We start from the raw sequence: 25,967 nt of genomic DNA on the forward strand, positions 1-25,967 counted from the left end.
AACAGCTACAGAGAAAGTACAGAGCAAGTGAACAGTAACACACAAGATATTATTGAGGTGCATGAAGGTCAAGAGTCAAGCTTATCATACCAGGGAACAACTTAGCAGTGTAGAAGCTGTCCCTGAGCATGGTGGTATGACTTTTGTATCTAGTTCCCCATGGGAATTCAATACTCAAGATTGTTTAATGTCATTTCCTGTAAGCAAGTGTAAAGGAGAACAAAATAATTTGTACTCCATATCCAATGCAGCATACAAAGACAAAAGGTAAAGAATAAATACAAATAAACGTAAATTATAAAATAGCTTATATACATGGATTGATTAAATGTCCATACAGAGATGCTAACTGTACACAAGGTGAATGACAAGAAATAATAAAGTAGTTGTGGAGGTGCTGATCAGCCTTGCTCCTTGGGGGAAGTAATTGTTTTTGAGTCTGGTGGTCCTGGTGTGGATGTCCCATAACCTTTTTTTCCCTGATGGGAGTCGGACAAATTGTCCATGAGCATGGAGGGTAGGATCCTCCATGATGCTATGGGCCTTTTTCCCAGCCCCTTTCTGTATATATGTCCTTGATGGCGTGTAAGCTGGTTCTACCGTCAATGACAGGATGTGTGGATCTAGATTATGCTGGCTGTTTTATTGAATGCAGCAATACTGAGAGTTCCAACCTTATCCAAATGGATGGGATTACACCAATGTTTACTGTCATAAAAGCATGGATTAAGATTTGGCACAGAGATACAGTGTGGTAACAGGCCCTTTCAGCCTGATGAGTCAATGCAGCTCAATTACACCAGTGTGACCAATTAACCTAGTAACCCTGTACATCTTTGGAATGTGGGAGGAGACTGGAGGACCTGGAGGAAACCTAAGTGGCCACATGGAGAACGTATAAACTTCCAACAGACTGCAGCGGGAATTGAACTCCGGTGACTGGCACTGTAACTATTACACTACTATGCTGTCCCAAATCTATATTGACTTCACCTGGCTGCCTGTGGAATTAGCCTCAAATTAGCACTCAGGTGGTGATAAAAACAGACACTAGTGTGTTAGTACTATTGAGCATGAAAAGCAGCTGACCAGAAAGGCACAGATTGATTCCAGAGTGAATTATATGTTATTCATGGGTTTTTAACTCTGGTGATAAAAATCGCTCTACAGGCTACATATAACCCTACTGTATTGGCACATTTTGTTTTTGTACACTAAGAGTTATGAAAGCATTTAGAAATACAAAACCAATTCATTTGGCACATCTGTGCAATTTTTTGTAGACGTGTGCTTGACTGAGCTATGCTCAGACCATCAGTCAGTCTGTATGGCTATCTTTGGTCTTTGTTATTGTTGAGGAATGATTTTCTATAAACACCAGTCTTCGACGTACAGGGGCTGTCTTCTGGGACTGATACCCAGAGGTCGGCAAAGTCCAAAGGGAAAAGCTGAAGGTCGATGTTCAGAGGTTGGCAAGTCTATGTTTTTTGACATGCAGCTCAGTAACAGGCTCTCAGGCCCAATGAGCTCACAATACCCAATTGCACTGATGTGACCAATTAATGTACTAACTCATACATCTTTGGAATGTAAGAGGAAACTGGAGCACCTGGAGGAAACCAACACGGACACAGGGAGAACATAAAACTCCCTACAGATGGCAGCAGAATTGAAGCCAGGTTGCTAACACTATTATAGCACAACACTAACTGCTGAGCTATCAAGTCCATAGCTAGAAAGCTCTAAAGGTTGAAGATCAAAGTCAGTGAGGCCAGAGGTGGAGGGTGAGTGCAGACCAGAGACTGGGGGTTAGAAGCCTGATGTCTGCAAGTTTGGGAGTCTGGGGCCAAAACCTGGAAGCCCAGAGATGGTCTGTCCTTGGGTTGGAGGCTTGTATGTGTGAGGGTGTGAGGGTGTGAGAGGGTGGGAGGGTGGAAAAGGGGTTAATTTTGCTGTTGTTTTGTTTTGTTTTGTTCTGTTGTTATTGTTGCTGCTCATGTTGATCTGTGTTGTGTTCTGTGGGCATTCTATGTTGGCACTGGTATGTATGGTGACACTTGCAGGCTGCCACCAGCACATCCCTAGGTTGTGTTGGTTGTTAATACAAATAACTTTTTCACTGTATGTTTTGATGTACACATGATAAATAAGTCTGAATTTCAAGATGCCCCTGACACATTGCACATTAAGAATTCTATGCTTGTGAACCCTACTAATATGCTTCCTGAATTAAAAACCACTAAATCTTCATTACACGACACAAAGGTAAAATTTTTACTAAGGCACACAACTACCCCAACACTGTTCTGTTGAGGCTCAACATTATCTATATTACTAATAGTCCCAATGCTACCACCTGACCATTCTCGTGAGGGCTTACCTCAGTCCATGAGTTCATCAGACCATAAGACAAAAGAGCAGAATTAGGCCATTTGGCCCATCGAGTCTGCTCTGCCGTTCCATCATGACCGATTTATTATCCCTCTCAATCTCATTCTCCTGCCTTCTCCCCATAACCTTTGACTCACTTACAAATCAAGAACCTTTCAAACTCTGCTTTTGATATACCCAATGCCTTGGCCTCCACAATTGTCTGTGGCAATGAACTCCTCTGATTCACCACCCTCTGGCTGAAGAAATTTTGCCTCATCTCTGTTCTAAAGGGATGTTCCTCTGTTCTGAAGCTGCACCCCCTTGTCCTAGACTCGCTAACTATACAAAAAAAATCCTCTCCATGTCCACTCATTGCAGGGCTTTCAATATTCGACAGGTTTCAATGAGATCCACACCACCCCCCACCATTCTTCCACTGAAGCAAGTACAGGCCCAGAGCTGTCAAATGCTATTCCTATGTTAACCTTTTCATTCCCAGAATCATTCTTGTGAACCTCCTCTAGACCTCTCTGCAATCTTACTACCATCAAAAACACAAACTTTAGAATCTTCATTATTATCAATAAGATCATTTATAACAATGACTGAACTGTTAAAACCATTAATATACTCATGACAAAAATTTGTATTTCCCAAAAAAACCCACACTAAAAAGTATAAATAATTAGGGCTACCCTCCTTAGAGACTAACATGTCCCTATCAAAAAGACCACAAAAACTAAAATTTAGATTAGGTTTGGCCTGAGAGTCTGGCTTGTGTTTGGAAGCCTAAGATCTCGGGGCTCTGGAGATGGGCGGAATGAGAGCTGGTGTCACAGCAGGAGACTTGTACCGCCAGGGAGGCCAGATGATCTTTTGCTGTGGGCCCGAAGACCCGAGGTTTTTGTGATCATTGGACACAGAGCTCGATAAAAGCGATGAAACAGATCTTTAACATTGTAAACCAGCAGGTTGTTGTTATGTCTCCCGCCTGCTGTGAAAATGGGGGACACTCCCCTCTGCCTTGCGAGAAAGAGAGAGAACCTGTGGTTTGTCGAATATCAGATGAAATGTGAAGCCTTTGGGGTAACTTTGGTCTGTGTCTGCAATTGCTTAGCACACGCTTGGGCTCAGTGATAGTACCGATGTGCCTTTTTTTTGCTGGTGGGGGAGGGGGGATCGTTGCTTGCTGCCACTTACGTGCAGGAGGGGACAGCTGAGGGGAGTACTTTGGTGTTCTCACGTTTTACTGTCGTTCATTCTTTGGGGCACTTCTCTGTTTTTGTGGATGTTTACGAAGGAAAAGCATTTCAGGATGTATATTGTATACATTTCTCTGACATTAAATTGGACCTTTGAAACAAAATAATTTGTGTAAACGGTGACCAATTCCATGGACCAGTGCTGGAGTCAGTTCTCCGAGGGGTTGCCGTAGGAGACTTTGCTTTTTATACTTTTCTGATTGTTAATTAAAACTACTTCTGTTACTGTAACCACTTCTTTATAATTATAAGCCATTAAGTATTCAGCATGATTTCAATAGAATAGACCCGTAGTTTGCTTGAGTGCAGATCACACAGTAAATGTTCGAGCTTCAATGCATATCACGACTTCACTCTATTCGCTCTCACTGTTAATTTGCACTGAAGCATCAAATATTGAATCTTCAATCCATCTTAACATCTTCTCCTCAATGAAGGGTTTCTAAAGTGTAACTGAAATGTAATGTAGCAAACATTTTTGTTCACAGTAGGATCCCATAGATGGTGATGAGATGAATAATCAGATGGAGATTTTAGTTGTTAGATGTGAAAAATAATGTGATTCAGTATATCAGAAGAGTTCTGTCATAGACAATACAGTGAAGTGCTATTACCCCAGGCAGTGCATTTTAGACACCCACCACTCTCTGTATAAAAATGTTGCCCTAAATATTTTCCTTGAACTTACCCCCTCACTTTAAATACAAACAGTCTAGTATTAGATATTGCCACTTCAATCCTTAGAAAAAGATATTTGCTTTCTACTCTATCTATGGCTCTCACGACCTTGTAAGTCTTTGTCAGGTCTCCTCTCAACCTCCACTGCTCCAGAGAAAACAACTCCCAAGTTCGTCCAGCCTCCCTTTGTAGTTCATGTCCTTTAATCCAGGCAGCACCCTGGTGAACTTCTTCTGTGACTTCTGCAAAGCCTCCAAATCCTTCCTACAATGGGGCGACCAGAACAGACCATCCTTTAATAGTGGATCGAACTTCTCATTAAGATGGTTGCAGATTCTTGCCTGTCTAGCAGTCTTTTAGTACAATGCTGAGGTGTTCTATGGAACCTGTTTTAAATCTTTGGAGTGACCGTTAAGTGATTGATTTGTTTGGGTTAATGGAGAGCAAACTCCTAGTGGGATCTTGCAACAACTCTCCAGAAACTGGGTGGGGCGGTAGCGCAGTGATTAGTATAACACTATCACAGTGCCAGTGACCTGTGGTCAATTCCACCACTGTCTGTAAGGAGTTCGTACATTCTCCCCATGACTGTGTAAATTTCATAGAAACATAGAAAACCTACAGCATAGTACAGGCCCTTCGGCCCACAAAGTTCTGCCAAACATGTACTTGATTTAGAAATTACCTTGGGTTACCCATAGCTCTTTATTTTTCTAAGCTCCATGTACCTATCCAGGACCCTCTAGGTGCTCTAGTTTCCTCCTACGTCCCAAAGACATCCGGGTTAGTAGGTAAACAGATCACATGGGTGTTATTGGGCTCATTTGGTTGGAAGGGCCTGTTACCATGCTGTATTTCTAAATATATAAAATCTGTGTCAGTATTTATCATAGAGCTGTGTAACACAGATATAGGCCTTCACCCACCCTCCCATGTCCATGCTGACCTTTCTGCCCATCAAGTTTAAGTTCCAAGTTCAAATTTAATTGTCATTCAACCATACTCATGGATACAGCCAAACTAAAGAACATTCCTCCAGGGCCAAGGTGCAAAACACAATACTAATAGTCACACACAGCACAAGCCACATATAATTATGATACCAGTGAAATATATAGTCACAAAAATAACATTAATGTAGCCCAAGTTCCTGAGTGTCAAGGCTGGTAGATTGATAGTGCATGGATTGTTGTCCTGGAGCTTCATTCTGTGTAAGAGCAAACAGCAGTTCCTCATCTCGCACTAGTGCAGCTACAGACAAATGCAACTGAGCTTGGCTTCCACCAAGTGAACACTGGATGGCAGCACCGACAGGAGTGACCAGCCCCCAAATCAGCATAGAAGCCCAGCTTCCCACACCACTTCCAATGGCTCCTCCCTTGGTGGCTGCTACAAGCGACCTTCTGGCATGAGGGTCTGGTCCATACCACAACCCAAGGCTATGTACCTCATCCACCATCAGTCACGCCAATGAACTAGTGAACCAGTCTTGCAATATTCACCAATGTCTAACAGGGTCTTGAGATCACAAGAAAAACTTCCACAAGAAAAAAGACATCATTTACACAGCCTCTAATACCTTCCTCCTTGGGTTGCTGTAGCAGGCAGCAACATGGTATATACAAACAGCTCCACTGCTATTGTGCAAACTGGCTAGTGAGGTTGACCTGAGGTACTTGATGTCTTTAATATCCAGCAGTTTCTTGCAGTCATAAAAAAGACATAAAGAGCAAACACTTACATCCTTGTTTGGACCACTGTGATTGAGTGCGCCACCATCTTACCTAGAGGCTCCCTTAAAAATTCCATCTCCATTCATCACATTTGTGACCATTGTGGACTATGTCCTTCTACACCTTGCCTCTCAACAGTAGCTGTGCTCAGTGGGGTTGTGTAGTAGCAACAAAGGCAATGAAGTACAGATCTGGTGTCAGATTTGGGAAAGGTTCAACAATGATAGTTGCTGTCATGGATAACTTCAACTTCTCTAAAATTGATTAGAACCTCCCCAGTGATAGAGGATTAAATGGGGTGAATTTTGTTGGATGAGTTCAGGAAGAACTCCTGATGCAATATATCAACAGGCCAACTAGAGGAGAGGCCATAGAGAATTTGGTGCTAGTCAATAAACTTAGTCAAGTGAGATCATTGCAGAGACAGTAACTACAGTTCCTTTACCTTTACCTTATCCATGGACGGGGATAGAGACAGATGGTACGGGAAAGGTTTTAATTGGAGGAGGGGGAATTATGATGCTATTAGGCAGCAATGGGAGCATAAGTTGGGAACCAGATGTTCTCAGGGAGGTTGTCAAGAGAGAATTTGCAAGCAGTTCTGGATAGGTTCATCCCATTTAGGCAAGGAAAGGATGGCAAGGTGAAGGACCATAGTTGACAAGAGAGGTGGAACATTTAGTCAAGAGGAAGAAGCAACTATAGTTAAGGTTTAGGAAATAAAGATCATGCAGAAGTCTTAAGAGAGTTAGAAGGTAGCCAGGTCAGAACTTAAGAAGGGATTTATGAGAATAAGAAGGGGCATGGGAAGGCCTTGGTGAATAGGATTAAGGAAAATTCCAAGGGATTCTACACTTATGTAAAGAACAAAAGAATGACTTGACTAGAGTAGGACTCATCAAGGCTAAAAGAGGAAGCTTGCCGTCTGGAGTCAGAGTTAAAGGAGGTCCTTTGGTATTCACCAGAGAGAGAGAGCTTGATGAATGTGAGGTCAGCATAAAACAGACACATCGCTGGAACACATCGAGGTTATGAAAGAGGATGTATTTGAACTTCTGGAAAACATTAATAATTCCTTAGGACCAGGCAGGATATACCCCAAGTTACTACAGGAAGCGAGGGAAGAGATTGATGCATCACTGGTGATGATCTTTGGATCCTCACTGGCCACAGGAGTAGTACCATAAGATTGGGAGATGGTAAATGTTACTCCTTTGCTCAAGAAAGGTAACAGGAGTAATCTTGAGAATTATAGTCTTACATCAGTGGTGGGTAAATTATTAGAAAAATTCATAGAAGCAGGACTTATAAGCAACACACATCAAAGTTGCTGGTGAACGCAGCAGGCCAGGCAGCATCTCTAGGAAGAGGTACAGTTGACGTTTCGGGCCGAGACCCTTCGTCAGGATTAACTGAAGGAAGAGCTAGTAAGAGATTTGAAAGTGGGAGGGGGAGGGAGAGATCCAAAATGATAGGAGAAGACAGGAGGGGGAGGGATGGAGCCAAGAGCTGGACAGGTGATTGGCAAAAGGGATATGAGAGGATCATGGGACAGGAGGCCCAGGGAGAAAGAAAAGGGGGAGGGGGGAAAACCCAGAGGATGGGCAAGGGGTATAGTCAGAGGGACAGAGGGAGAAAAAAGAGAGAGAGAGAAAGAATGTGTGTATATAAAAAAATTACAGATGGGGTAGAGGGGGGAGGTGGGACACTAGCGGAAGTTTGAGCAGTCAATGTTCATGCAATCAGGTTGGAGGCTACCCAGACGGAATATAAAGTGTTGTTCCTCCAACCTGAGTGTGGCTTCATCTTTACAGTAGAGGAGGCCATGGATAGACATATCAGAATGGGAATGGGATGTGGAATTAAAATGTGTGGCCAATGGGAGATCCTGCTTACTCTGGCAGACAGAGCGTAGGTGTTCAGCAAAGCGGTCTCCCAGTCTGCGTCGGGTCTCGCCAATATATAGAAGCCAAATTGGGAACACCGGACGCAGTATATCACCCCAGCCAACTCACAGGTGAAGTGTTGCCTCACCTGGAAGGACTGTCTGGGGCCCTGAATGGTGGTAAGGGAGGAAGTGTAAGGGCATGTGCAGCACTTGTTCCGTTTACAAGGATAAGTGCCAGGAGGGAGATCAGTGGGGTGGGATGGGGGGGACGAATGGACAAGGGAGTCGCGTAGGGAGCGATCCCTGCGGAAAGTGGGGGGAGGGAGGGAAAGATGGCAGAGAGAGGGGGGGAGGGAAAGATGGCAGAGGCCCGACGCAGACTGGGAGATCGTTTTGCTGAACACCTATGGAAAGCAGGATCTCCCAGTGGCCACACATTTTAATTCCACATCCCATTCCCATTCTGATATGTCTATCCACGGCCTTCTCTACTGTAAAGATGAAATCACACTCAGGTTGGAGGAGCAACACCTTATATCCTGTCTGGGTAGCCTCCAACCTGATGGCATGAACATTGACTTCTCAAACTTCCGCTAATGCCCCACCTCCCCCTCGTACCCCATCCGTTATTTATTTATATACACACATTCTTTCTCTCACTCTCCTTTTTCTCACTATGTCCCTCTGACTATACCCCTTGCCCATCCTCTGGGTTTCCCCCCCCTCCCCCTTTTCCTTCTCCCTGGGCCTCCTGTCCCATGATCCTCTCATATCCCTTTTGCCAATCAACTGTCCAGCTCTTGGCTCCATCCCTCCCCCTCCTGTCTTCTGCTATCATTTTGGATCTCCCCCTCCCCCTCCCACTTTCAAATCTCTTACTAGCTCTTCCTTCAGTTAGTCCTGACGAAGGGTCTCGGCCTGAAACGTCGACTGTACCTCTTCCTAGAGATGCTGCCTGGCCTGCTGCATTCACCAGAAACTTTGATGTGTGTTGCTTGAATTTCCAGCGTCTGCAGAATTCCTCGTGTTTAAGGACTTATAAGCATTTGGAGAAATATAGTCTGAATAAGGATAGTCTGCATGATTTTATAAAGGGCAGGTCATGCCTGATAAGTCAGATTGACTTTTTCAAGAAAATGACAAAAAAAATTGATGAAGGTACAGCAGTGAATGTGATGTAAGTAAATGGATTTTATTAAGACGTTTGACAAGTTCTCCCCATGGTTGGCTCATTCAGGAAGTGAGGAGGAATAGGATTTGGGGAAACTTGGCTGTATGGTTTCAGAGCTGTCTTTATTACAGAATGCAGCGGGTGGTATTAGATGCAGTACATCTCCAGCAGCTATGGCTCAGTGGGATCCACTCTTACTTCTGAGTTGTGCTTTCAAGTCCCAGACCTGAATCTTGAATACAATTCTGGAATAAAAAGCTAGTATCGCTAATGGTGACCTTAAAGAACTCTTACGAAAGTGTGGGTTGATACAGTAGTGTAGTTGTTAGCATAATGCTTTACAGAGCAATTCCCGCCTCTGTCTGTAAGGAGGTGAGAAAGTATAAACTCCTTACAAGATTCGGGTCTGGGATTTAAAAACACAACTCGGAAGTAAGATTGGATCCATGTGCATACTTTTCTCTCACCCCAATCCGACTTCTGAAAGTACATCTTGGGTCAACATAAAAATGTAGAAATGGTGGAAACTAACTCCTTCTAGGAAGGATTGCTTGTTCCCAGCCAGTGCATTTATCGAACAGGTGTAGCCCGTCTAGGGGAAACAAATTCTGGTCCCGCCAAACCTCGTTTATGTGGATGCTGCATGAGGTGTTGCCCGGTTACAAGTCCACACTGCAAAATACCAGACAGTACACCATATGCAATTAAGTGACTGAACTTTATAAATCTTAATCTGGATAGAGGGTTTGTAAAGAAAATAAAAAGTAAAAGGGCCCATCTTAATGAAAAGATCTATTTTGCATCGTTGGAGCTCACTGTTTGTTCATTTGTTCCCATTGACCTCGAAGCATAGTTGGCCCTAGGACCCTCGCTCCTCAGTCCACTCCATCCGGTGGTCTTCCGACTCTCTCCATTCGCGCCCTCTCTCTCCATCACTCCCCAATGAAAGACCGCCAAAAACCTGGGTTCCAGACACACAAAAAAGAACAACATTTCCTCATTGGCTAACCCCTGCATTCCAAAGCCACGTTATCTCTAGCCATAACCTAAACATTGCTGCTACAGAGAAACCATTTCCTTTGCAGTGGAACATTACATAGAAGCCATTACATTAGCCTTAACAGTGAAACCTTACAGCATGTTACACAAGTCTGCCAGACATCTAGAAAGTTCTTATCCTCTGTGTATTCAATAGTGTCACCTACAAACACTACTTAAAAAATCAAAACTGCCTCGGAAGCAACTTTCATTTAGGAGTTGAGGATGAATTTAGAAATTCAGTGAGGTTGGCCTCAATAATTGCAAAAAAACATATTTGCTTAATTGTATTGTAAGGGTTTCCTTATAAAAACAGCTCTTTTGTTGGTGCCCATTATCACTCATTACACAAAACCTTCAAAGAGATGTAGTTTAGTTCTGCTGTTCATCTGAGGCCAACAATGGAAGAGGGTCTCAGCAGTATAATCAAATTCAACAAACAATGATTCGCTCCTATCTGAGACAATGTAAATAACATTAACTCTTTGCTGTAATTTGGATCTATTCCAATCATCTATGCTGATAGCACATTGCATTCCAAGTGATGCCACTACTGTCTGGATAACATGGATGAAACTTGGATCCACTACTTTACCAGTGATGATGCACACAGGGACTGTGAGTTGATAAGGACTGAGGCTGTACTAGAAATATGCATTAAAATATCACACGGAGTTGAGGCAATGTATATATAATTGTGCACAACTTTCCCCACCATCGGGAACACCTTCAAAAGGCAATTCTTCAAGGAGGTGGAATACATAACGAAAGAAACCTCACCATTCAGGACAAATTCTCTTCTCTTACTACTATAGGGAAGAGCTACAGGAGCCTAAAGATATACACTCAAAGTTTTAGGAACATCTTCACTGCCTCATTAGATCTCTGAATGGCCATAAACCTATGAATGCAACTTCACTATTCTTCCTTTGCATTATTTATTTATTTATTGCAAGAGTAATTTTGTATGTATTATATTGTACTGCTGCCACTAAACAACAATTTTCACAATATATGTCAGTGGTAATAAACTTGAATCTGATTCTGATTCTGATTCCGATTCCAATACTGATACTTCCGAAAAGCAGGCAGCATAATCAGACACCTTATAAACTCATACATTCCCTCTTCTTCCCCTCCCATTGGGAAGGAGATACTAAAGCCTGGAAGCATGTATTACCAGGATCAAAATCTGATTCAATTCCATTGGTAAAACACTATTGAATTGTCCCTTAGTATGATACAAAAGGACTTTTGATCTCAGAATCTACCTCATCACATCCTCACTCTATATTGTCTGCCTGCACTACATAATCTCTGTAACTGTAACACTTTATTCTGTGCTCCCCTAATGCCTTCCTCTTGTACAAACTCAATGTACTGATGCGTTGAAATGATCTGTGTGAATGGCATGTAAAACAAAGTTTTTCACCGTACTGCAGTACAAGAAATGATAATAAACCAATTTAACAATTTACTGATTTAGATTTGGCGAGGGTCTGGGGAGGAATGTGTATCATTGACACCTGAGCTGATACCAGAGCTGTAGCATTTATATGTTTCTTTTGTCTTACAGACCTCACATCTGGTAAGCAAGCTTGCTAGCTCTTGATTTTCTCCTCTCACTACAATCATTCATTTGTTCCTTTCCCTCTTCAGGTAGCAAAGAGTTAGTAAGTCTGTAGAGAAAAGAGAAGATTCTGCCAGGGGACAGACACCACATTGATACCACCAAACTAGATTCTCACTTACAGTTCATGCAGAGGAAAATCCCAGCAAAGGAGAGTAACACTTTTGACTGTTCGATTCCTAGAATCCCATCCTTCATATTTGCTCTTCTATCACCATGCAGTTCTTTGACCAAATCATTTGCACCATTTAGTTTAGAATAATTTTATTTAATTTGTTTATTTAGAGAGACAGTGTGGAACACCAAGCCATATCACTCAGCAACTCACCAACTTAACCCTAGCCTAATCATAGGACATATTTACAATGATCAATTAAAAACTAACTGGTATGTCTGGAACGTGGGAGGAGAGTAGAGCACCCAGAGGAAACCCACATGCACACGAGAAAGGATACACAAATTTGCCTGCAAATGATGCCAGAATTGAACTCCGAATTCCGACACCCCGAGCTGTAACAACGTTATACTAACTGCTATGCTACGGGGGAGTCACATGTGCAGTGAAAATTATGACTGAGAAGGTGCTCAGGAAGTTTAATGGTCTGAGGGTGGATAAATCTCCTGGACCTGATGGAATACACCCTCAGGTTCTGAAGGAAGTAGCTGGAGAGATTGCAGACGCATTAACAATGATCTTTCAAGAATCGACAGATTCTGGCATTGTACCAGACGACTGGAAAATTGCAAATGTTACTTCGCTATTTAAGAAGGGTGGGAGGCAGCAGAAAGGAAACTATAGACCTGTTAGTCTGACATCAATGTTTGGGAGGTTGTTGGAATTGATTGTTAAGGATGAGATTGTGGAGTATCTGGAGCCACGTGACAAGCTAGGCCAAAGACAGCATGGTTTCCTGAAATGAAAATCCTGCCTGACAGACCTATTGCAAATTTTTGAGGAAATTACAAGCAGGATAGAGAAAGGAGATGCAGTGGATGTGGTGTACTTGGATTTTTCAGAAGGTCTTTGACAAGTTGAAACACATGAGGCTGCTGAGCAAGATAAGGGTCCATGGAATTACAGGGAAATTACTAGCATGTGTGGAGCATTTGCTGATTGGCAGAAAACAGAGAATGGGAATAAAGAGATCCTATTCTGGCTGGCTGCCGGTTACCAGTGGAGTTCCACAGAGGTCAATGTTGGGACCGCTGCTTCTTACGATGTAGGTCAATGATTTGGACTATGGTATTAATAGATTTGTGGTTAAATTTGCCGATGATACAAAAATAGGTGGAGGAGCAGGTAGTGTTGAGAGCCTGCAGAGAGACTTAGGTAGTTTAGGGGAATGGACAAAGAAGTGGCAAATGAAATATAATGTTGGAAAGTGTATAGTCATGCACTTTGGTGGAAGAAATAAATGGGTAGACTATTATTTAGATGGGCAGAGAATTCAAAATGCAGAGATGCAAAGGGACTTGGAGTCCTTGTGCAGGATACTCTAAAGGTTAACCTCCAGGTTGAGTTAATGGTGAAGAAGGTGAACACAATGTTAGCATTCATTTCTTCAGGTATAGACCATAAGAGCAGAGATGTGATGTTGAGGCTCTATAAGGCACTTATGAGACCACACGGAGTATTGTGTACAGTTTTGGGCTAATTATTTTAGAAAGGATATACTGACATTGGAGAGGCTTCAGAGAAGATTCACAAGAATGATTGCAGAAATGAAAGGATTGCCATATGAGGAATGTCGGGAAGCTCTTGGGCTGTATTCCCTGGAGTTCAGGAGAATGAGAGGGGATCTCAAAGAAACATTCTGAATGTTAAAAGGCCTGAGAAGATTAGTATGGTAAAGTTATTTCCCATGCTAGGGAAGTCTAGGACAAACGAGCACGACTTCAGGATTGAAAGGCGTCCATTTAAACAGAGATATGGAGAAATTATTTTAGTCAGCGGGTGGTAAATCTGTGGAATTTGTTGCCACGAGAGGCTGTCAGAGGCCATGTCATTGGGTGTATTTAAGGCAGAGATAGATAGGTTCTTGATTAGCCAGTGCATCAAAGGGTATGGGGAGAAGGCAAGTGAATGGAGATGACTGTAAGAATTGGATCAGCCCATGATTGAATGGCGGAGCAGACTCAATGGGCCGAATGGCCTAGTTCTGCTCCTATATCTTATGGTCTTAACTATTGTGGTTGACCAGCTGGTAATATGCGTAAGTTTGTATCAAGTACTAAGTGCACTTGAAGTGTTGAATACTGACAACACTGGACAATCAAAGATTTCGCTACCTGAATGCTTTTGGGTGTATCTTATGGAAATTTTGCTGTTGAGTACAAATGAAAATAATCAACAAAACATTTTTAGTTTAGTTGAACTACTGTAAAGTGTCAGCACCAATATGAAATTAAATGCATTACAGTCAATAAAAATAACAGGACAGCGCGGACTCATTACTTGTTACTGTGTTGTATCTCTAAATGAAATAAGATAACTCCCTGCCTCTAGCAGCTCAGTCTATACACACACCACACAATACTCCATTTGGAAAAGTTGCCCCTTAGGTATTATTAGATTTTCCCCCTTTCACCTAAAACCTATGTCCTCTCGTTCTTGGCTCCCCATTCCTGCATAGTAACTGCTCCCTGTTACTATTGAAGGTGAGGATGTGGATGTGGTGGGGACCTACAAATAGCTGGGAGTGACAGACTTGAGTGGAGCACCAACAGAGAGGCTATGTAGAAGCAAGGCCAGAGTTGCCTCTACTTCCTGAGGAAACTGAGGTCCTTTGGAATGTGCAGGCCTCTCCTTCACATGTTCTATCAGTCTGTTGTCACCAGTACAATCGTCTATGCAGCGGTGTGCTGGTGCAATGGCATCAACATGGTTGATGCCAACATGCTCAATAAACTGATTAGAAAGGCTGGCTCTGTTGTACACACTGGAACTGTGGTAGAACAGAGGACCCTACAAAATATCCTGGCAATTCTGGACAATGTTTCTCACCCTCTGCATGCCACCTTGGCTGAACAGAAGAGCACTTTTAGTAATAGACTAAGACAACTGCGCTACTCTAAATAATGCTATATGCGGCCATTCTTACCCTCACCAGTATGTTCTACAATGACTCAACCTATAGCCAGGGAAGTGATGACCCCTCCTGTTCAACTCTTTGTGGTAACTTATTTTTTATTCTCTTCTCATATTTATATCTGTGCGCTTGTAATGCTATTGTGACAATGTAATTTCTTTTGGGATCAATGAAATATCTATCTATCTATTCACCCTCTCTATGCCACTCATGATTTTACATAAGGTCACCCCTCAATCTCTTACACTACAAGGAATACAGTCCTTGCCCAACCTCTCCCTTTAACATAGTCCCTCAAGTCCTGGCAACATCCTCATAAATCTTTGGTCAATATCCCACCTCACAGCAATCCCTGAGGACACTGAGGCGTGCAAGGATCCGTGCCCCCATTCTATCTACTTTTTACAGAAGCACCATTGAGAGCGAGAGTCCTGTCTGGCTGCATCATTGTGTGGTACAAAAGCTGCAAGCATCAGACCACAGGATCACACAGAGGATAGTAAATACCGCCGGGTCACTGGGGTCTCCCTCCCAACTATTTGTGATATTTACCAGGACCATTGTAGGCGAAGTGTCTGAAGCATTGCTGAGGGTCCTTACCATCCTTGCCACAATCTATTTGACCCACTACCGCCAGGAAGGGAGTATAGGAGCATGAGGACTGGGACTGCCAGACTGAGTAACAGCTTCTTCCCTCAGGATGTGAGACTAATGAATACCCTGCTACAGCGAGATTTCGTCACTGGGGCAGCACATCGTTTACAATGCTGTTTAACATTTACTGTTTACCTGTGCTGTACACTACATACGTTTTGAATTATATGATAAGGGAACATTGATTCGTGGATCCAGAACTGGCTTGTGCAGAGTTGGAAAAGAGTGGTTGTAGACGGGTCATATTCTGCATGGAGATCAATGACCAGTGGAGTGCCTCAGGGATTTGTTCTGGGACCCCTACTCTTCATGACTTTTATAAATGACCTGGATGAGAAAGTGAAGGGATGGGTTAGTAAGTTTTCTGATGAAACAAAGATTGGGGGTGTTGTGGATAGTGTGGAGGGCTGTCAGAGGTTACAGTGGGACATTGATAGGATGCAAAACTGGACTGAGAAGTGGCAGATGGAGTTCAACCCAGATAACTGTGAAGTGGTTCATTTTGGTAGGTCAAATATGATGGCAGAATATAGTATTAATGGTAAGACTCTTGGCAGTGTGGAGGATCAGAGGGATCTTGGGGTCCGAGTCCATAGGACACTCAAAGCAGCTGTGCAGGTTGACTCTGTGTTAAGAAGGCATACAGTGTATTGGCCTTTATCAATCATGGAATTGAATTTAGGAGCCGAGAGGTAATGTTGCAGCTATAAAGGACCCTGGTCAGACCTCACTTGGAGTACTGTGCTCAGTTCTGGTCACCTCACTACAGAAAAGATGGAGAAACTATAGAAAGGGTGCAGAGGAGATTTACAAGGATGTTGCCTGGATTGGGGAGCATGCCTTATGTAAACAGGTTGAGTGAACTTGGCCTTTTCTCCTTGGAGTGACGGAGGATGAGAGGCGACCTGATAGAGGTGTATAAGATGATGAGAGGCATTAATCATGTGGATAGTCAGAGGCTTTTTCCCAGGGCTGAAATGGTTGCCACAAGAGGACACAGGTTTAAGGCATTGGGGATTAGGTACAGAGGAGATGTCAGGGGTAAGTTTTTTATGCAGAGAGTGGTGAGTGCATGAAAAGGACTGCCAGCAGTGGTGGTGGAGGTGAATACAATAGGGTCTTTTAAGAGACTTTTGGATAGGTACATGGAGCTTAGAAAAATAGAGGGCTATGGGTAAGCCTAGTAATTTCTAAGGGAAGGACATGTTCGGCGCAACTTTGTGGGCCAAAGTGCCTGTATTGTGCTGTAGGTTTTCTATGTTTCTATATTTTATTAACTTACTTGTGATAATGTTTTTGGCTTACATGCTGTGTGCAATATATGTTTTGTGCATGCACCGTGGACCAGAGGAACGTTACTTCAGATGACAATAAACTTGAGCCTGAACTTGATTCCAAAAGAGGTGCTACCTGATTGTCAGAAGTAGATCACTGTAAGTAAAAAAGTCTTCAGAATCACATTTATTATCAATGACTAATATGACATAGAATTTGTAGTTTTGTGACAGCAGTACAGTTCAAATTCATAAAATTTACTGCACAGAACTAATTAATGCCAGAAAAAGGCACTAATAAGGTAGAGTCTATTGGTTTATGTACCATTCAGAAACCTGATGGCAAAGGGGAAGAAGATGATTCAGAATCATTGAGTGTGGGTCTTCAGGTTCCTGTACTTCCTCCCTAATGGTAGTACTGAGACGAGGGCATGTCCTGTATGGTGAGGGTCCTTAGTGATGGATGACTCCTTCTCAAAGATATCCTTGATGTTAGGTAGGCTAGTGCCCGTGATTTTGCTGGCTGTGTCTACAGTCCTCTGCAGCCTCCTGTGCTGATGTTAATTGGTCATTGTAAATTGTCCTCTAATTAGGCTAGGATGAAATAGATGTGTTGCTGGGTGAGTGTGGCTCATTAGGCCAGAAGGGCCTGTTCCATACTTTATCTCCAAATAAAGAAGTAGGCCCTTCATGTCTCCGCTGGATGCTGAGAAATATTTGGAAGTGTGGTCAAGTTTCATTGTCAGGTCCAGTGAGAAGAATAAAAGAGAAATAGACAGTTAAACTCCACCATGGACAATCCTAAACTCAGTTGTGAAATGAGGAGGGACAGCTATGGTGCTAGCAACCCTATCCAGTAAAAACCCAGTGCTGCAGAAATGCCAACAGAAGTTCTAATGACCTCATCCCTGGGAGAAGAGGAATAAACCAAGAAGATGAGCTACATCTGGATACAATATGAAAGACTGACCAATGACAAAGGACTCAGGTGAGCTATTGTCAGTAGCCTATGCTCCCGTAAGAATGATGGGGCTTAACCAAATTACTTAGATTGTTTAAGTATCTCCATGTTCTCTGCCAAGGGTTCTTGGCTCATGTCCCTCAGAATTCCATGGTGGGATCAAAGTGAGATAGAAATGCCCTTGCCAAAATTGAGATTACACTGTCTTAGACTTATAGATCTTGGTCCAGCTTCATGGCTTCAGCTAACTTAGTTGCCCTACTAAATGAAGGGTGTTATAAACATTGGAACACAATTTAAAGACAGCCTGGAGAAATATCAATGATTCACACTCTGTATCGATTTATCTATAAAACTGACAACTAGCTTTGCTGACTGACAAAAACATACCCTGAATACTGAGAAGCTAGCACAAGGGCCACCTCCAATAGACATGCATGAAAAATCAGCAAAACGGGGGATTTTTTTCATGAATGTATTCCCACGGAACTTAACTTTTATCTGCAGTAAAGACATAGATAATTCCCATTTTGTGACTCCAGTACTCAAACTATGAGAGAAAATTGAGAAACCTGACATGGGAATTGGAATTAGAATCAGATTTGGTTTATTATTGTCATGTGTACTGAGGAAAAGTGAATAACTTGTCTTGCATACCTGCTCGTGCACATTGTGTCATTGTTTTACCTTGTACTACCTCAAGGTAAAACAATGACAGAATGCAGAATAAAGTGCAATAGCTGCAGATAAAGTGCAGTGTAGGTAAACTATAAGGTGCAAGATCGTAACCAGTTAGATTGAATTAGGCCATTTGGCTGATCACGTCTGCTCCGCCATTTCATCATGACTCATCCAATTTTCCTCTCAGTCCCAATCTCCTGCCTTCTCCCCATATCCAAGCATGCCCTGACTAATCAACATACTATCAACCTCTGCATTAACTATACATAAAGACTTGGTCTCTTCAGCTGCCTGTGGCAAAGAATTCCACAGATTCACCACTCTCTGACAAAAGAAATTCCTCCTCATCTCCATTTTAAAAGGATGTCCCTCTATTCTGAGGCTGTGTCCTCTGGTCTTAGATTCTCCCACCATCAGAAGCATCCTCTCCACATCCACTCTATCAAGGCCTTTCACTATTCAATAGATTTCAATGAAGTCATATCTCATTCTTCTGAATTCCGGTAAATACAGGCCCAGAGCCATCAATTGCTCTTCATATGACAAACCATTCAATCCTGGAATCATTTTCATGAACTTCCTCTGAAACTTCTTCAGTTAAAGCACTTCCTTTGAACCCTCTCCAGTTTCAGCACATCCTTTCTAAGATAAGGGGCTCAAACTTGCTCACAATACTCCAAGTGAGGCCTCACCAGAGCTATATAAAGTCACAATATTATATCCTTGCTTTTATATTCTAGTCCTCTTAAAATGACTGTGAACATTGTATTTGCCTTCCTCACCACATACTCTGCCTGCAAATTAACATTCGGGAATCCTGCACAAGGACTCCCAAGTCCCTTTGCACCTCAGATTTTTTTGTATTTTCACTCCATTTATGAAGTAGTCAACCTTTTCATTTCCTGTACCAAAACACAAGACCATACACTTCCCAACACTGTATTCCATCTGTCATTCCTTTACCCATTCTCCTAATCTTTCTAAGTCCTTCTGGAGACTCTCTACATCCTGAAAAGTGCCTGCCCCTCCACCTATCTTCATATTATTTGCACAATTTGCAACAAGGCTATCAATTCCATCATCCAAATCATTGACATTTAACTTAAGAAGAACCGGTCTCAACACAGACCCCTCTGGAACACTACTAGTCACTGACAGCAAGCCAGAAAAGTTCCATTTATTCCTACTCTTTGCCTCCTGCCAACCAGCCACTGCTTTATCCATGCTAGAATCTTGCCTGTAATACCATGGGCTCATAGCTTGTTAAGCAGCTTCATGTGTGGCACTTTGTCAAATGCCTTCTGAAAATCCAAGAACACAACATCAACCGATTCTCCTTTGTCTATCCTGCTTGTTATTTTTTCAAAGAATTCCAACAGATTTGTCAGGCAATTTTAACCTTAAGGAAACCATGGTAACTACGGCTTGTTTTGTTCATGTGCCTCCAAGTACTCGGAGACCTTTTCCTTAATAATTGACTCTGATATCTTCCCAACCACTGGGATCAGGCTAACTGACCTATAGTTTCCTTTCTCCTGCCTCTCTCCCTTCTTGAAGTGCGGAGTAACATCTGCAATTTTCCAGTCTTCCAGAACCATTCCAGAACCTAGTGATTCTTGAAAGATCATTACTAACGGCTCCACAATCTCTCCATTTGGACCAGGTGACTTATTGACCTCCAGACCTTTCAGTTTCTCAAGAACCTGCTCTTTAGTTATTGGAACTTCACACACTTCATGACCCCTGACACCTGGAACTTCTGAATACTGCTAGTGCCTTCCACAGTAAAGCGGAAGCAAAACATTATTCAATTCATCCAACATTTTGTTGGCCCACAATACTACCTCTCCAGCATCATTTTCTAATGGCCCAATATCCACTCTTACCTCTCTTTTACACTTAACATATCTGAAAAAAACTACTTTAATGTTCATGGTCATGTGCTTTGGTAGTAGAAATAAATGTGTGGACTAATTTCTAAGTGGGGAGAAAATCCAAAAATCTGAGATACAAAGGGACTCGGAAGTCCTTGTGCAGAACTCATTGAAACCCTTTGAATGTTGAAAGGCCGAGGCAGAGTAGATGTGGAAAGGATGTTTCCCACAATGGGACAGTATAGGACAAAAGGGCACAGCCTCAGGATAGACCCTTTCAAAACAGAGATGCAGAGAAATTTCTTTAGCCAAAGGGTGGTGAATTTGTGGAAATAGGAGGAGAAAAAAGAGGTGGAGAATTTATGGAAATAGGAGGAGAATAAAAAGGATTAGCCATGATTGAATGGCGGAGCAGACTCGATGGGTCAGATGGCCTAATTCTGCTCCTATGTCTTAATATTATTGGCTCGCTTACTTTTGTATTCCATCTTTACTTTCTTAATGACTTTTTAGTAGCTGCATGTAGATGGGCTCAGTGCTGCTGACATTGAATGAGGGAATGTTGTTGTGGCATCACTTAGCCAAATTTTCAACCTTCCTCCATTATGCTGATTGCTAATGACAGTGGTGATGTCAGCAAACTTAAATATGGCATTGGTGCTGCGCTTAGCCTCACAGTCGTAAGTATGGAGTGAGTAGAACAGGGGACTAAACACACAGCATAGTGGTGCACCTGTGCTGATGGAATTTGTGCAGGAGATGCTTCTGCTAATCTGAACTGATTGGGTCGGCAAGTGAGGAAATCCAGGATCCTGTTGCAGAAACTTACTGATTAGTTTTGACAGGATGATAGTATTGAATGCCGAATGTTAGTCAATGAAAAGCTTCCTGATGCATGCTTCTTTACTGTCCAAATGTTCCAGATTGAGTGAAAAGCCAATGAAATGGGATCTGCTGTTGACCTGTTGGGATAGTAGGCAAATTGGAGCAGATCCAACTCCTTTCTCAGTCAGGAGATAAAATATTTCATGGTCAACTTTTCCAAACACTTCATCATGGATATAAGTGCTACTGGACAAGATTTCCAATGAGATGTAATGAGGCCTTAAAATGAAACATTCTATCCTAACTTTGCAGGAGGGTCTGTACCCTTCTCATGAACTTGACAATGATTGGCAGTCCACCAGCGGAGATATATGTGGATTAATTATCACAAGCATAAAATCTAAGGGTCAAACTGCACCAAAACAGGCTCACGAGCCCATCCATCCATGCTAACCATTTTGTCTTCTATAATAGTACAACCTCATGGTTCTTTCAGGTTGATATAGCTGGGGGGATAGGATGTAGCAGGAATAAGTTCCCACTATGAATTCAATGCTCTCAATGGTGTGTGTTATGTTCTGTAACTCTAGAAATTAATCAAAATTAAAAAAAAACATGGGAGTTGGGAAATGTGAGTCTACTTAGTTTTATTTTCCCTTTCTTTAGTGAGGCACTCATATACAATGTGGTGGTGTGGTTATGTATGCCACTCAGATACTTCTTACAGAAAACCTGACATGAATTATGTAAGCAAAGAATGCTTAATCAAACATCATGTTACTGAAATATTAAATACACTATATTCTTCCCTGCTTGGCAGGTGATACTCGTGGCTGTGAAACAATCTCAGGTTCTAGGGCCTCCTCCATGGTGGCTGTAGGAGTTGACTTTGGGACTGCAGGAAGTGGTCCTCATAGCTCTGGCCACCTTTCTTCCCTAACAATTCACTCTGCTCTCTTCAACTGCTTGATGAGTCATCTCCATTGGCATCAGACACTGTGTAGGAAAATGGTCCAGTCTGCCTTTAATCTTTTTAAGGAACCACTTCTGATCATCTCTGTAGTCCCTCACCAGGACTACTTGCCTAGGAGTAAAACATTGAACCTCTTTGTTTGAAGAGCCGTGAAAATGCCTCAGCTGTTTGTCCTGCATACTTCTTCCGATACTGCGTTTGAGGAGATCCAGCATGAGCACAATGGATGACCCAAGAACAGCATAGCTGGTGAGTTGTTGGTTGCAGAATGTGCTGTTTTTGGCCTCTTCTGGATGTGTTGACACACTGAACAGTGCATGACAAGCTGTTCGATCAGTTGATCCATCCCAGTCCATCAGACAAAGCTTCAAGCCAACACTTGCGTTTTGACCACACCTAGATGACTGGGATGTAACTCCTCCAAAATGCTACAACTCTCCACATAAGGTAACCCACAGACAAGGCAAATGTCACCCATGCACTAGTTCCCCATGGGGGAAGTGGTAATTCTTCAGCATGTTTCAGCAATTTTGAGTGGCCATGTAGACTTGAGACAGTGTGGGTTTTTACTGGTTTCTTTTTGGATCATCTGTGCCGTAAGAGGGAGACTTTCGATTTGCATTAGAGAGAATACATCGAGGGAAGTGTCCTCTTTCATAAATTTTTCAGGGATTTCCTTTTTTAACAGTAAATGGGACAATCAGCATTTCCATAATTAGTCATCCTCTTGAATATGACCTTTTCGACATTTTGGCACTAGACAGCAACTTCTTTGAGCCCATCTGCAGAACCAGCTTATTTCTACCTTTAATATCTCTTTTTTACCTTTTCAAGGTGAATGGGGATCTGTCGCAGACCCTGACCTAGAGGTACACACAAACTTTGACTCTTTGCGGCAATGATTCCCGCTCCCGGGACATGGCTTGGAAGACGAGTATGTTTTTGGGGTTTGAAGGATTTGTGGCCCTGGGGATGAGCCAATACTATCAATTGAAGCATAGCTGGGGAAAACAGAACGTAGGTAACAGTGGATCAGCTGTCAGGAGCTCTGCACTCAGAATGCATTCCCTTTCTCTTTCTCTCATTGGTGGGAGAGAGTTTGTGCTGACTCTTGGATCAGCGACCTCAAGAAGAAAGCAACGTGGCAGACTTTAGCACCATAAATCAGAAAGATGTTTTGTTTATGTCACCCCTCTTGCTGAATGATGGCTCTTTGTGTCCCATTGTTAGGGAAAGAGAGAGAGAGAGAGAGAGAGAGCATGTGGTGTATCGAATTGTCGGTGAATTATCTGTTTCTGTTGTACTGAAGATCATTGACTTTCTTGGGGGCTTTTTTTATTGCTTGCTTGTTGGGTGGAGGGTGCTGATGCTTTTTGCTGAAGTAATTGCGGGGTCAATGCATTGCTGCTGCTTGTGTGTGGGAGGGGGGAGTAGGGGGTCTTTGGGGTTCTAATGTTTTTACTGTCACCCATTCTTTGGGACACTTCTGTTTTTGTGAATTCTGTGAAAAACAAGAATCTCAGATTGTTTATTGTCTACCTTCTCTGATATTAAACGGAACTATTGAACTCTTAATTGTGTTCTCTAAGAAACAGAGCCTATCTCTGCATTCATGCTGTTGCTGTTAGTGGAACACTCTTCTTATGGGCACTAGTGGTTGATAATCCGTAATGAGGGTAAACTGTCTCCCGTACAAATACTGGTTGAAATGTTTTTACACCCCCAGCCAGACTCAAGGCCTCTCTGTCAATTTCTACAAACGTACATAGATTTTTCTCTGCAATAGTAAGGGAATGTGATGAAAAGGCTATAGGCTGTTCATCTTCATCACATCACATGTGACATGACGACACCTATACCATAAGACGAGGCATCACAGGCTTTTGACATCACCATTTTCTTTGTCTTTTGGAAAGTCACCTGAAGCTGCTTTGCCCATTGCCATTTCCTTCTGATCTGTAGCAATGAGTTGAAGGGATGGAGCCCAGTAGCCAGGAACCTATTAAAGTAATTGACAAATCATAAGTAGGACCGCAACTACAACACATCCTTTGGCCATAGGACGTCTATCACTGCTTGAATTTTCTCAGCACACTCGTGTAATACTTGTGCATGAGTCATCTGACCACAGTAAGTGATGCTTGCTTTAAATAATTCACACTTGTCATTTTGTGCTCTGATCCCATAAGCTTCTAATCTTTTTAACACAGTCTTCTGATTTTGGAGATGATCCTTGTCATCCTCACTGGTAACAATGATGTCACCCAGGTAACACTGAGTGGTGGGCAGCCTTGCAGCACCTGGTCCATAGCTTCTACCAGAGTACAGGTGCAGATGATATTCCAGAAATAAGACTCTTATAGCATTAAATCTCTTTGCAATTGTTTATGGTGAGAAACTCTTAGGACTTAGAAACACTATCTCCTTTACCATAGCATTGGAGAGGGATAGGAACAGACAAGTTAGGAAAGTGTTTAATTGGAGTAAGGGGAAATATGAGGCTATCAGGCAAGAATTTGGAAGCATAAATTTGGGAGCAGATGTTCTCAGGGAAATGTACGGAAAAAATGTGGCAAATGTTCAAGAGATATTTGCGTGGAGTTCTGCATAGGTGCATTCCAATGAGACAGGGAAAGGATGGTAGGGTACAGGAACCGTGGTGTACAAAGGCTTGTAAATCTAGTCAAGAAGAAAAGAAGAGCTTACGAAAGGTTCAAAAAACTAGGTAATGATAGAGATCTAGAAGATTATAAGGCTAGCAGGAAGGAGCTTAAGAAAGTAATTAGGAGAGCCAGAAGGGGCCATGAGAAGACCTTGGCGAGCAGGATTAAGGAAAACCCCAAGGCATTCTACAAGTATGGGAAGTGCAAGAAAATAAGATGTGAGAGAATAGGACCAATCAAGTGTGACAGTGGAAAAGTGTGTATGGAGGAGATAGCAGAGGTACTTAATGAGTACTTTGCTTCAGTATTCACTATGGAAAAGGACCTTGACGATTGTAGGGATAACTTACAGCGGACTGAAAAGCTTGAGCATGTAGATATCAACAAAGACGATGCGCTGGAGCTTTTGGAAAGCATCAAGTTGGATAAGTCACCGGGACCGGATGAGATGCACTGCAGGCTACTGTGGGAGGTGAGGGTGGAGATTGCTGAGCCTCTGGCGATGATCTTTGCGTCATCAATGGGGACGGCAGAGGTTCCAGAGGATTGGAGGGTTGAGGATGTTGTTCCATTTTTAAAGAAAGGGAGTAGAAATAGCCCAGGAAATTATAGACCAATGAGTCTTATTTCAGTGGTTGGTAAGTTGATGGAGAAGATCCTGAGAGGCAGGATTTATGAACATCTGGAGAGGCATAATAAGATTAGGAATAATCAGCATAGCTTTGCGAAAGGCAGGTCGTGCCTTACGAGCCTGATTGAATTTTTTGTGGATGTGACTAAACACATTGATGAAGGTAGAGCAGTAGATGTAGTGTATATGGATTTCAGCAAGGTATTTGAAAAGGTACCCCATGCAAGGCTTATTGAGAAAGTAAGGAGGCATGAGATCCATGGGGACATTGTATTGTGGATCCAGACTGACTTGCCCTCAGAAGACAAAGAGTAGTTGTAGATAGGTCACATTCTGCATGGAGGTTGGTGGCCAGTGGTGTGCCTCAGGGATCTGTTCTGGGACCCCTGCTCTTTGTGATTTTTATAAATGATCTGGATGAGGAAGTGGAGGGATGGGTTAGTAAATTTGATGATGACACAAAGGTTGGGGGTGTTGTGGATAGTGTGGAGGGCTGTCAGAGGTTACAGCAGGACATTGATGGGATGCAAAACTGGGCTGAGAAGTGGCAGATGGAGTTCAACCCAGTT

Source organism: Mobula hypostoma, chromosome 2 (assembly GCF_963921235.1).
Source record: "Mobula hypostoma chromosome 2, sMobHyp1.1, whole genome shotgun sequence".
Taxonomy (NCBI): domain Eukaryota; kingdom Metazoa; phylum Chordata; class Chondrichthyes; order Myliobatiformes; family Myliobatidae; genus Mobula; species Mobula hypostoma.